Raw genomic sequence first — 14,404 nt, 5'->3', positions numbered from 1 at the left:
CAGAGCACAGGCTCCAGGCACACAGGCCTCAGGAGTCTCGGCACACGGGCTCCAGAGCACAGGCACAACAGCTGTGGCGAATGGGCCTAGCTGCTCTGCGACATGTGGGATCCTCCTGGACCAGGGATAGAACCGTGTCCCCTGCATTGACAGGTGGACTCCCAACCACTGCACCACCAGAGAAGTCCGGGAGTGTATCTCAAGAGTTGAAAATTATTTGCCTTATAAATTAGTATATTTGAATTTAGATTTTATTCACATTGAAAAGATATGATAACAGGAGAGAAGGTTCTCAAGTTAGTCCTAATTAATACAAAACATTGCTAAATTATAATTCTCATAGTACAAAGGAAACTTCTAGCCTTTTAAATATTCCTTCGGTGGAAATCTTAGAGATGCAAGGACCTCATTCCTTCAAAGTCTATTTCACTCACAAGTGGGAGTAAAAGTAGAAGACAGAAGGATCTTCCTTACAGTCTCACTGAAGGAAAAAAAGTCCCATGTCTGTGTGTGTATCTTTACACATAATAAAGTTCTGTATGTACATATACATACATATTTAAACACACACACACAAAAGAGCTACTACAGAGCAATATACGCGAATCAGTGACAGTGTGACAGATAGTATATCTAGGTTACTTTACGGACTGAATATGGGTTAAGGAAGAGAAATAGTTGTAGCATGATGAGGAACTCAGAAAGCCCCCTAAAGAACAGTTTTAAGGTATGTAGGCTTTGGAACAAGGGAAAAGAAGACTGGACATTCTGAGTGGAGTTATCAGCATAAGGAAAGACAAGAATGTTTAGGGTATACAGTGTAGTAAGAGAGAAACCAATACGGTAAGAAACATATGTGGGGAGTCGATGCAAGAACTTGAACATTAGCAGGAGACAATTCTAGACAATGCTATGGCTTCTGTATGACTATTCCATCAAGACTATTCTTGGGAGTTTTCTTTAAAGTTTTAAAAAGATGGAGTATCCCACAGAATCTAACACTCAGAAGAGTAAAGTAAAGAGTACCAAGAACTTTGGCAAATGATGAAAATCATAAAAAAACAAAAAAGGCAAATTCATAAAAATGATCATAAGAACTCTTCCTCATATAAAGTCCTCTTTAAGAATTACTTTTTAATCATTTCTCAGTGAAAGTGTTCAATTATTTGTTCTCTGACTTTCAGTTTAAATTCTCTTTCGGAGCATATATGCCTGATGTTATAGCCCTATTTCTGTAAAGCATTGTGTCTATCCTATGTGAATGAGTCCAAGCATCGTGACAATTACATCACCCCTTTCATCACATGTGTAGAGGTATTTGTAACTCTCATTGTAATTCATGGTCATTAACTTATTAATCAACCTGAAAATCTGGTGCTTTACTTTCCATTGTTACTTTATAGTAGTTTATAAAAAATAATATAAAATATAATTTGTAATAAGCTCTTAAAATATCAGAAGAATTTTATTCTTTAAAAAAATTTTCAACGTGTGCTACACCTACAAAATATTCTACAGCCAATAATAATAAACCACAATGAAACCAATCTCTAAACAATATATTTATACCTTATTTCTTAGTGCCCTAGAACATAAAGAACGCTGTATACTAGCCTTATAACAGTTTATTTTCAATTATCAAAAATGTATTTAGAGTACATCAAAAAACTGCTGAACCCTTAATATCCCATTTCACTTTCCTACAGGGAAGTTAAATATATATGAAAATAATACTTAATATTCCTACATAATACAAATAAATTACAAACATGAAAATTTCTTAATTGAAATTCAACTTATTTCCAGGACATATAAACCTGTGTAAAAATAGAACAGAATAATGGTCTCTATTTTTGTGCATAATCTTACTAGGTACAGAGAAGGATATTTTAACCCAACTAGGTTAAGTTGCCTCTATTTTGGGGCAACAAAATTAAGAATATTGTGACCAACACACATCAATAACTTTACATAGCGAAGCACTACATGAAAACTTATTTTAGACCCTTTTTGAAAAAGTCAAATGTAGAACTTCCAGGTATCTGCACACACAAAAGTTCCTGTTAACCCAACAGATTGCTCTCCGAGCCCCATTGCCAGAGTTAATGGTACACAAAATGAGTGTGTTAGTCATCGCGTGCAACTGAGAAAGGCTGAATGGTCCCATTTGTCCAAAACTAGCACCTTCACTAATATGCCTTGAACTTCTACTATTTAAACACTGAAATTTAAATGCATATATCCCATTTAGGATAATAGAGACAGAGCATCAGAACATTAGCACTCTTTGCCTTATTAACAGGAATATTTTATAAAGTTGCAAACACCCCTATTTTAATGAGTCCAAAGGACCAACCTAAAGAGGTGATGACATGAACACCATTTCTCCCACGCCAGTTACTCTTTCACACCTCACTCCCAACCTCCACACAAAAGCCAGCATCCTAGAGTATAATCTCTTTGGGAGTGTTATCAGACCAGAGCGCTTGGACTGTCAATATACAGAACTGGTTCTTTATTGGCACATCGGGGAGAAGCAAACTTTGTTACTCCGGGTACATGATGCTGGATATTCTGCCACATTAATGGGAATTTCCCTCCTACACCGCAACTCCCTCTTTGCTACATTCAGTTCGAAGTAAGTTTATCCCTATCTTAAATAAATGAAATCAAAGCCTAACAAAATTGAATGTATTAGTATATACATACCTCTGAAAAAAGAAAAATTTCACATGAATGCATCCTGGGTGGTCTGTGCTCTCTTCATTAGCTCCATCTCACTCAGTGTGTTTCCTTCTCTGTCTTTACTGTGTCATCTTCTACTGATTCCGCCTCAGCCAGCGTTTTTCTACCATACATCTCCCTATGCTTATATCACAGCACTCAGCTTCAACCCCTTCCACATACTGTCTAGGTATTAGTTTTCATTATAATGCCTCTCTTTAGGGAGTCACAGTTAATAGTTCTAAGCTAAAGGAAACCCTCCATTGATTTCATTAACCATTTAAAAATGCCTTATAGTTTGACTTAACATTTTAGTATAGTGGACCTACAATTGAAAATCAACATTACAGGAGAGAAGCTACTTCCTTAAGGGGTTTACGCCTCCCTTGAAGCATTAACTAAAAGCCAAAAATAAGTAGAAACACCCCAGTTTGTAATTCAACCTAACTATTTTTGCTCCACTGCAAATTAAAGTTCATAAACCAGTTTTCTGCTGATGTCCATTAAATTCAAATGCTTCCTTTGTTTCAGCACTCATTTGTTTTATAGGAATTCGACAATTTGTCAAAAATAGAACCCAGTTAGTTCCAATTAGTATGTGACCTGGTACACATTTCAACAAATCCAGTATGTGCGTTGCTATATACAAAGCGACATCATATCTTCATAGCTATATAAGCAGATAGTATTGATAGATGGGTTTAGTTCCCAACACAATTCTAACTTTTCAGAAACTTTTCTATTAAAAACTCTTTTGAGACATCACCTTTATTCATAAATCATACACACATTTTATATCTGCATCTACGCCCCACTTTGCTTACACGTATATGTCATTAGAATATTTGCATGATTGTTCATATTCTTACGCTAACATATATAAACAAATCACATAGCAATTGGAAAATTTAGCAACTAAATATGCAATCATTGAGTATAATCAGGCATGCTATTCAACAACTGTATGACATAATTCAATCTTTCCAAAGAAAATATATGTTTTGTGTAAGAGTGTCTTCGTCAAACTCGATGAAGTTTTTCTAGGAATTTGTACTGAACTTTTTTGTCTATTAAAAAAATAATATGTAAAGCCATCTGACTGATGCTTAAATAAGAGGAAAATTTTAATTAAAAGAATCTCATTCTCTTATTGTCTACCATTTGTAAATGTAATACACTAATTGGACCTATTTCCAAACAGAGTACAATCTTCTAGTCAAGATCCTATCCACACATTAACATAAATACAAGAGTAGTGTTGGAAAATTCATCATTAACCACAGTGCTTCAAAAGCTAACATATATTTTAAAATTTACTGGTCACTTCCTAAATATGATGGTCATCAAAATCATTCCTTTTACTTTTCAGATAATGATTTACTTTTTTGATGGATTATTCCATAGTTAAAACCAGTAATCAAGAAAAACCAACCAGTTGAATGTATCAGAGTTAAACAGACTAATATATATATTAAAATAAGCATTACCTTGGTCTGATTTTTCATAAAGGATAGCAGATCTCTTGCCAGGTGACACCATTTCTTTGGGTTCTGTGGGTAAAAAGAAAAGAGATTAATAAAAACAACCTTTCTTTTCACCCTTTAAATGCTTCTTAAAAACATTTATTAGTAATAAAGGTCAGAGAAGAAAATCATTTAACAAAATATTCAGCTCCGTTCAGCAGCTGCCTTGGGAACCACTTGCTTTAAATGACAAATAACTTCCCCAAAGGCCCCCTCTCCCCTGCAGCTGAAAACAAGGGTGACTGCCACAGATCCTCAGCCCTGTTTTCTTTGCTTCTCTCTCTTTTCTCACATGGGAACAAGACTAGCACTCGAGCAAGGAAAAGAATTAGCTTCAATCATTTCAAAAGATAAGATGTAATCCATGTTGGGACAGAACATTTACTTGGAATGCAACAGACTGAAATGGAATTTGCAATTATCTAAATTAGTTTCCTCCCTCCCCCAGCGAGTATGGCTTTTAAAATGTTCATGAAAGTCTGGGTATTTTTCTATTCTGTCTTTCCACAAAAATGATAAAATGAGATATTGTGGATTGACTTAGTAAATAATTGCAGATTACCCTCCTTAGGAGCTGCAATTTTAGAGCTTTTCTATGCTGCACTGAGGAGAAAAGTACTTTATAGGAGTCAAAAGTTATGAAAATGTATCTTTTTCCTTCCCTTAGCATATAACCATCTTGAGGAGTGTCCCATAAAAGATTTTATTGCATCATTATCAGAATGTTCACACTGCAAGATAAGAAATTCAAGTCTAAGCCATAGCTCTCCAGGAAGGACTATCATAGATAGGTAAGAATTTTAAATTCACCCCTTAAGAAAGTTATTTGACTGAAGAAATGTTAACACTTAAAAGCAACGTTGATTATTTGACTGTAACAGTCATTATGAGAACAGTCATATAACTGCAATCACCAAAACATCTTACTAGCTGTGTGAAATTAGGCAAGGAAATTAGACTCTGTAAACATTCCTTTCTCATCTGTAATATCAGAATGCTAATTCTTTCTACTTCAGAGAACTGACAGGATAAATAGGTGAGATAAATACACAGAAAGGACACAGAATTAATGAATGTTAGCCAAGATAATCATGAACATTACTATTACTATTATTATCATTGTTCTCCTTTTTTTTAAAAAAATCTTGCAACCCCTTTGAAAATCACTGCCCTGATGAGCCACATGGTGGAATGATTAAAATCTTACCATACTGGTTGTTACTTGATTTGCTGATTTATTAGTCACACTCTGTGATGGCAAAGGAAATAAAGAGTTGTTTTAGGTCTTTGGGCAGGTAAGAGAAAAAGATTAAACAGCGTTTCAGGAGAATGAGTAACCTCTCACCCCACTGCAGTAGCTTCCTTTGACTTTGCTGGGGGTTTTAATTTAAATATGTCCTCCAAGAAATTGGGATACTTCAAGATTCACTTAAAGCAACTGACCCCTGTCTGCTCTTGTAAATATTCAATCCAATTCAGAAAACATCTACTGAGCTCCGATTGCAAGGAAGGGTACACCAGAGACTTTAGAGAAACCATTATAAATAGAAAGGATTCAAGAAAAACAGTTTAGTGGAAGAAAGGTTTGTAAGTAATTCATGAAAAAACCATCATTAAACAACATACAACAAGACCCGTATATATGCTATCTATAAGAAACCCACTTCAGACCTAGGGACACATAACACACTGAAAGTGAGTGGATGGAAAAAGATATTCCATTCAAATAGAAATTAAAAGAAAGCTGGAGTAGCAATTCTCATATCAGAAAAAAAGACTTTAAAACAAAGACTATTACAAGAGACAAAGAAGGACACTACATAATGATCAAGGAATCAATCCAAGAAGAAGATATAACAATTGTAAATATTTATGCACCCAACATAGAAGCACTTCAATACATAAGGCAAATACTAACAGCCATAAAAGGGGAAATCAACAGTAACACAATCATAATAGGGGACATTAATACCCCACTTTCACCAATGGACAGATCATCCAAAATGAAAATAAATAAGGAAAGACAAGATTTAAATGATACATTAAACAAGATGGACTTAATTGATAATTATAGGACATTCCATCCAAAACAACAGAATACACATTCTTCTCAAGTGCCCATGGAACATTCTCTAGGATAGATCATATCCTGGGTCACAAATCAAGCCTTGATAAATTTAAGAAAATTGAAAACGTATCAAGTATCTTTTCTGACCACGACGCTATGAGACTAGATATCAATAACAGGAAAAACTCTCTAAGAAATACAAACACATGGAGGCTAAACAACACACTACTTAATAACCAAGAGATCACTGAAGAAATCAAAGAGGAAATCAAAAAATACCTAGAAACAAATGACAATGAAAAGACAACGGCCCAAAACCTATGGCATGCAGCAAAGGCAGTTCTAAGAGGGAAGTTTATAGCAATACAATCCTACCTTAAGAAACAAGAAACATCTCAAATAAACAACCTATCCTTACACCTAAAGCAATTAGAGAAAGAAGAACAAAAAAACCCCAAAGTTAGCAGAAGGAAAGAAATCATAAAGATCAGATCAGAAATAAATGAAAAAGAAATGAAGGAAACAATAGCAAAGATCAATAAAACTAAAAGCTGGTTCTTTGAGAAGATAAACAAAATTGATAAACCATTAGCCAGACTTACCAAGAAAAAAAGGGAGAAGACTCAAATCAATAGAATTAGAAATGAAAAAGGAGAAGTAACAACTGACACTGCAGAAATACAAAAGATCATGAGAGATTACTACAAGCAACTATATGCCAATAAAATGAACAACCTGGAAGAAATGGACAAATTCTTAGAAATGCACAACCTTCCAAGACTGAACCAGGAAGAAATAGAAAATATAAACAGACAAATCACAAGCACTGAAATTGAAACTGTGATTAAAAATCTTCCAACAGGGCTTCCCTGGTGGCGCAGTGGTTGAGAGTCCACCTGCCGATGCAGGGGATGCGGGTTCGTGCCCTGGTCCAGGAAGATCCCATGTGCCGCGGAGTGGCTGGGCCCGTGAGCCATGGCCGCTGAGCCTGCGTGTCCAGAGGCTGTTCTCCGTGGCAGGAGAGGCCGCAGCAGTGACAGGCCCGCGTACCGCAAAAAAAAAAAAAAAATCTTCCAACAAACAAAAGCCTAGGACCAGATGGCTTCACAGGCGAATTCTACCAAACATTTAGAGAAGAGCTAACACCCATCCTTCTCAAACTCTTCCAAAATATAGCAGAGGGAGGAACACCCCCAAACTCATTCTACGAGGCCACCATCACTCTGATACCAAAACCAGACAAAGGTGTCACAAAGAAAGAAAAGTAAAGGCCAATATCACTAATGAACATAGATGCAAAGATCCTCAACAAACTACTAGTAAACAGAATCCAACAGCACATTAAAAGGATCATACACTATGATCAAGTGGGGTTTATCCCAGGAATGCAAGGATTCTTCAATGTATGCCAATCAATCAACATGATAGGGAAGGTGGGAGGGAGGGAGATGCAAGAGGGAAAAGATATGGGGATATATGTATAACTGATTCACTTTGTTATAAAGCAGAAACCAGCACACCATTGTAAAGCAATTATACTCCAATAAAGATGTTAAAAAACCAACAACAACAACATACAATGTGTTGAAGCAACAGAACAAATTGAAAGAATATTCTGCAGTTAGGAAAGGGTCATTTTAAAAATAATCGTATGATATCTCTTATATGTGGAATCTAAAAAATGATACAAATGAACTTATTTACAAAACATAAACGGACTCACAGACATAGAAAACTTACGGTTACCAAAGGGGAAAGGGGAGCAGGGGGAGGGGTAAATTAGGAGTTTGGGATTAACATACACACACTACTGTATATAAAATAGATAACCAACAAGGACCTACTGTATAGCACAGGGAACTCTACTCACTGCTCTGTAATAAGCTATATGGGAAAAGACTCTGAAAAAGAATAGACATATGTATATGCATAACTGAATCACTTTAGTGCTGTACACCTGAAACTAACACAACATTGTAAATCAATTATGCTCCAATATAAAATAAATTTTAAATAAATAAATAATCTTTAAAAAAAATTCTATCAGAATAACTGAACTGATGTACACTCAGTCCTGACCATCAGTCCTGTTTGGTCTAAGAAAATTTCACAGGAGGGAAGGACTTGGAAAGACTAAGTCTGTCAGGTAGGTAAGTAGGGATGGCAGTTAAGGTGACATTACATGGAGTGAGGGTAGACCCTTAATCTAATATGACTGGTGTCCTCATAAGATGAGACACAAATACAAACATATACGCAGATGGGAGAATACCACGTGAAGAAAAAGACACAGAGGGAGATGTCCATGTAACTAGGGAGGCAGAGATGTGCTTACAAGCCAAGGAATGCAAGGATTGCCAGCAACACCGGAAGCTGAGAAAGTCATGATCCCCTAGCACTTTCAGAGAGAACATGGCCCTGCTGACATCTTGACTTTGGACATCTTGCCTCCAGAACTGTGAGAGAATAAATGTCTCCTGTTCTAAGCTACCCAGGTTGTGGTAGTTTGTTACAGCAGCCCGAGGAAACTAATACAACATCTTTTGAGCCAATAAGAATTAGGCCTTTACCCATACCCTGAACACTTGAGGCTTAAAAAAAACAAACAAACAAACAAACAAAAAAACTTATAGTTACATTGATTCACCATAGTCTCAATTTAGAAATTAGAATACCCAGCTACATACAAAAAGCTGACTTGAACTTCAAATTGTCTACCCTCCATAGCTAGGATCTGCTGCAGTGGAAACCGGCAGCCAGTGAAGAAGGTCCCCTTTTGTTTCTCCAGGTCCTTCCTCCCCAGCCAGTTAACCTTGGTTCCAATGCCTCTGGAATATGGGAGTGGAGTTAAAGAGGGGAGGTGGGGACAGAAGTGGTCAATGGAGAAGGAAAGGTGACGTTCTGGTTACTGATCTAAGTGGGCTGCTATATATTTAACGCTGATTCTTAACCAATGGATTCTTTTCCAGGTTCTTCAGTGATTGCTCCCTCTTCTCCAATCACTGGGGACCTTTCATCTGTACAGCCCTTGATGGGAGTCATACATCTCACTTTATCACTTACTATATCCTCAGCTCCAAGTGACACCTTCAGTTTCTATCTGCTGAGACCAGCTCAGCCTCAGGGTAGCCTTTGGGGACAGGACCTAGACAGCCTCATGATGACGTTCACGTTCACTGCACACATCTGCTCCACAGGGAACTCTCCAGCAAACCCTGGGAAAATGGGCTAATCCCAATTCAGCCTCTTTCCTTTGTTCTACCATGAGCTGCTCACTAGCTCATCTCCTGGCCTTTACATTCATTAGAAACCAGCACTGTCTCTACTGCCACCTCCAAGACTTCAAGGAATACATATTAAACTCTCACTGAGTCTCCTTGATGCACCTCTTTCTAGCACTGAGAGGGGAAAAGTGGAAGTGGTACACAACCTACCTCCTTGTGGACATGGCTAGTGAAGCCTCAGTTCACTAAAAAGAAATCAGCCTTTAATTTCCAGATCCCACACCCCTTTTGTATTGGGAATGTAGGGATCGTCCAACTAGCTCTCATGCTCCTACTAGGGAATTTCTACAAGGTAATGTGTCTCATATATCACTTTGCTGTCTGATAGCTATTGCCTTAAGAGGTCAAAATTTTACAGTTTTACAGCCTGTGATATTAGTTTTCATAATTTGCGCTTTAAAAGACCCATGGGGGAAGCAGCTACAAATTGTAAAATACGTCTACTGGATTTTTTTTTAAGTTTCCTGAACATTCCATGAATTTTACATTGTTCTTCAATATAACTTCTCCTTTTCAGTCAGGAAGGTGCTCAATGGCTCCCATGTTCTTCTATCCCAGTTCCTTTTCTCCATGTCTATTCCTTCTGCTTGTGGTTCAATTCTTACTTTTCAACACCTTCAAATTTACTGCCTTATTAAAGTTTTAATGCCAACTTCTCCAGAAAGTGATCCCCAGGTACTTTGGACTCTGTTGATTTTATCATTCTCTGACCTTGTACACCAATTATAATCAATGCCTATAATTTATATTGCCTTTTTGGGTTGTCTTGTGCTGTCACGTCTTCCCAACTATATTTTAAGTTCCTAAAAGACCGTTATTGTGTCGTGCTTCTCACCTATCCCCGTCAGTGCTTAATTCAATACTCAGCACATGGGAAGGAGAGTCCTAATAAGAACATAGCCACTTGCTCTGTATTAAATATCTATTAACCAATATAAGACAGAGCTAACATGCAGCATAAATATCTCACCATGTTCTGTGACAGAAATTGCATAACAAATCCCTATTGTTGTGCAAAATTTAAAGAACATTTGAACAAATATGTCAGATAGGAAGGAGGCAGAGGGAAGTGATAAATGAGAGAGAAGATAGGCCATCATATAACAAGGATGCTATTATTTGGAAATATATCTACATTTAATACTTTTGCATTTTTCTATGTCTGACCTCACCTGTCTGCCAGGGGTAGCACTTGCCTCAAAAAGGATTAGGATCGTTATAAGATAAATAAAAAAAGAAAGGTGTTTTAGAGTTTGACATCTAACAAGAATTCTTGGTCCAGAACAAGACTATAGTCTTGTAGATCAAGCTTTCCTTAGAGAAAACAGGATTTTAAAGAACACAATCTTTGCTGTCATTAACATATTGGAAGTCGGACCTAGAGAACTAGATCACAGAGTTCTGCAATGTCAAGAGCACAGAAAATGTAGGGTATGATGTAAAGGATATGGAAAACTACCCTGGGTTCAAGAGTTGTATGGAGAAGATAGAAGAGGAAAGGGTTAAACATCGAGTCATTATTTCCTTCTCTAAGTTTAAACCCCACATGAACATGGTAATAGGAGCATTAGGACTAACAGACTACCTTCCAGGGAACAGACTGGAGAGAACTCTGAGAAAACCAGCATTCAGCATTTAACATGACATAGAAGCAATTAGGGGGCATTAGAGGAGGGAGGGAAGTTTCTACAGACATGAACCTGAGACAGAATCCCAGTATCCCATAGCCAATGTGTGGCATCTCAAGGAGACATAAGTTCCCAAGGGCCCTGAATAGGGGACACAAGAGTCCTGGGTGGGCATGGCCTCCCTACTCCCCTCCCCCAAAATGAGATCATAAGAGGCCCATTGCCCCCACTCCAAGTCACAGTGCCACAGAGTAGAAGAAAGGAAAAAAATCTGAAAGCACAACCATTCACCCAAAAGTTGTCTGAGTCATCCACCCCTAAAAGGAACTAAAAAGGTAAAAAGGAACTAAAACGTATCTAGTCCAGTGTCATCATTTTTCAGATGAGAAAACTAAAGGCCAGACTCATTTACTCAAGAGTGTGATGCCAAGTGAGGACAGAGCAGAGGCAGTAATTCCAATTTTACTAGCACCTACTGAAATGCTAACGTGCCTTCCTACTCTCTCACCTAGAGTCCAGCTTTTCTTTTTATTATGAAAATCAGTTAATGCTACCATTCAGTTAATATTTTAAAACAAAAATTCCAATAATATTTTTAAATAAAAATAACAATGGAGACAATAATTTTAAATCCCTTTCTTTTAATGAGTAATGAAATAGATTTAAAATTAAACTAACAAATATTGAGTCTGCAGAAAAATTATTAGTTTTATCTAACTAGTAAATTTAGCAAGGTTACTGAATTAGGGTCATTGTACAAAAATCAATTGTGCTACCATATAACAACAAACAAACAAAACATAGAAATTATACATTATTAAAATAGAATTAAAAACCTCAAATACCCTGGAATAAACCTAACAAAAGATGTTTATGACTTCTACACCAAAAAACCATAAAACATTACTTAGAGAAAATAAAGCAGACAAAAAGAGATACATCATGCTCATAGATTGAAAGACTCAGTATAATAAGGTTATCAATTCTCCCCAAATTAATCCATGTATTCAGTGTACTCACAATCAAAATCACAGTAGTTTTTTTTGTTTTAATTTTACAAGCTAAAATTTATACAGGAATCTTGTTCTGTGACAGAAATTGCATAACAAAGGGCCAAGATTAGTCAAGGTGATATTAAAGAAAAATAAAACTGGAGGTCTTCAATTACCAGATATCAAACTTATTGGAAAGCTCTTGTCATTAACAAGTGTGTAATTGGTACAAAAGCAGACAAACAGATATATGGAATGAAAGAGAGTCCAGAAACAAACCTACACTAATTATGACAACTAATTATACAAGTAAATTATGGCAAGTGTGACAATGTCGAGCAGTGGGAAGAGGGCAACCACTCTACTAAATCATACCGACTGAATTATACATCCATTTGTGGTAAAAAGTGAATCTTAACTCCTACACATACAAAAATATGTTTCAGAAGGTTGTATATCTAAATGTGGATGATAAAACAATAAAGCTTTTAGAAGAGTGTATCTTTCCCTTTGGCGTAGACAATGATTTCTTAAAGAGAATGGAAGTGGTAACCATAAATGGAAAACACAGTAAGTTTGACTACATTTAAATTAAGAACTTTTGTACAGAAATATCGAATCACTATGTTATGTAACAGAAACTAACTTAGTGCTACAGGTCAACTATACTTCAAAAACAAAGAAACAAACAAATTCATAGAAAAAGAGATCAGATTTGTGGTTACCAGAAGTGGAGCATGGGAGGGGGGATTGGATGTAGCTGGTCAAAAGGTACAAATGTCCAAGTATGCGATAAATAGATACTAGAATGTGATGTACATGATAGATATAATTAACACTGCTGTATGTTATGTGTGAGAGTTGTTAAGAGAGTAAAACCTAAGAGTTCTCATTACAAGAAAAAAATATATTTTTAAAATTTTGTATCTATGTGAGAGGATGGATGTTCACTAAACTTACTGTGGTCATCATTTCATAATGTATGTAAGCCAGATAAACTTATACAGTGCTGTGTGTCAATTATATCTCAGTAAAACTAGGAGAAAAATAAAGTTTCATTCTCACCCAGAAAACAGGTTTCAAAAAAAAACAACACTAATGCTCATCAAATGATGCCAAGTAGACAATGAAATGGTAAGCCACAGAGTGCAAGAAGAAACTTTGAAATGCATATATCAGGTAATGACTCATATTCACGATATTTAAATAAACTCCTATAAATCAATAAGAACAAGGCAGACAACTCAATAGAAAAGTGGACAAAAGACATAAACAGAAATTTCACAAAAGAGGACATTCAAATTTTCAATAAACATATTAAAATTTCCTCAACTCTAGTCCTTTGTAAATGCAAATTAAAAATCACAATGAGATACCGCTACACACAGACAAATGTGACTAAAATTAAAAGGACAGAAAATATCAAGAGTGGACAAGAATATGGAACAATGATACTGTCACATCCGCTTGATGTGGGCAGAGAGTAGAAACTGGAGTAATTTTAGAAAACAATTTGGTAGTATCTACTAAAGGTGGACATATACAATACCTTATGGCTGGGCAAATTCCACTACTGGGTTTATAACCACTCTAAAGGCATACTATGGTTGCCAAAAATTATGTACAAGAATGTTCATAGTAGGACTCTTTACAGTAGGAATAAACTGGAAACAGCCCAAATCTCCATTAACAATAGAACAGGTGAACAAATTAAGATCTATTCATACAATGAAATGCTATATACTAATGAGAATGAACAAACCACAGTTACATGAACAACATGGATGAATATCACAAACAACATTTAGGGTAAGAAGTCATATGCAAAAAAGTACATACAACATGACAGCACTTATATAAAATGTGGGAGGGACATCTTGTAGGTTAAATAGTGAGTGGGAAGAGGACATAAGGGGAGCTTTTGAGGTACTGATATTAGTGTCTTTCTTGACCTGCTTTTTGGATCTTCAGCTGTGTTCACTGTGCAAAAATTTATCACGTTGTACACTTAAGGTTTTCCCACTTTTCCATATGCATGTTATACTTCAATAAGTTTTTTTAAGTGGCATTGGAATCTCCACCCATCTTTCTGAACCACTTGAAAAAAAGGCACAAATAAATTTTAAGATGATCCCTGATTTTAAAGATGATTGGGAAGAAATAAAAGAGCAGATTTCAATCTGTA

At 36.2% G+C, this 14,404-nt stretch overlaps 1 protein-coding gene across 5 annotated transcripts in view; it reads right to left on the bottom strand.

Annotated features, from left to right (window-relative positions):
* The window catches only part of INPP4B (inositol polyphosphate-4-phosphatase type II B), a 718,440-nt gene that overhangs the window by 582,333 nt on the left and 121,703 nt on the right, over positions 1-14,404 (bottom strand). For all 5 annotated transcript variants that reach the window (XM_067736786.1, XM_067736785.1, XM_067736789.1 and 2 more), the window contains exon 2: positions 4,212-4,274. The gene's annotated coding sequence lies outside the window, so the exon portion shown is untranslated. The remainder of the gene's footprint in view (positions 1-4,211; positions 4,275-14,404) is intronic.

The sequence above is a fragment of the Pseudorca crassidens genome, chromosome 4 (genome assembly GCF_039906515.1).
Source record: "Pseudorca crassidens isolate mPseCra1 chromosome 4, mPseCra1.hap1, whole genome shotgun sequence".
NCBI lineage: Eukaryota > Metazoa > Chordata > Mammalia > Artiodactyla > Delphinidae > Pseudorca > Pseudorca crassidens.
The sequence above is the reverse complement of the archived record's forward strand: the minus strand, read 5'-3'. Positions and strand labels throughout refer to the sequence as shown.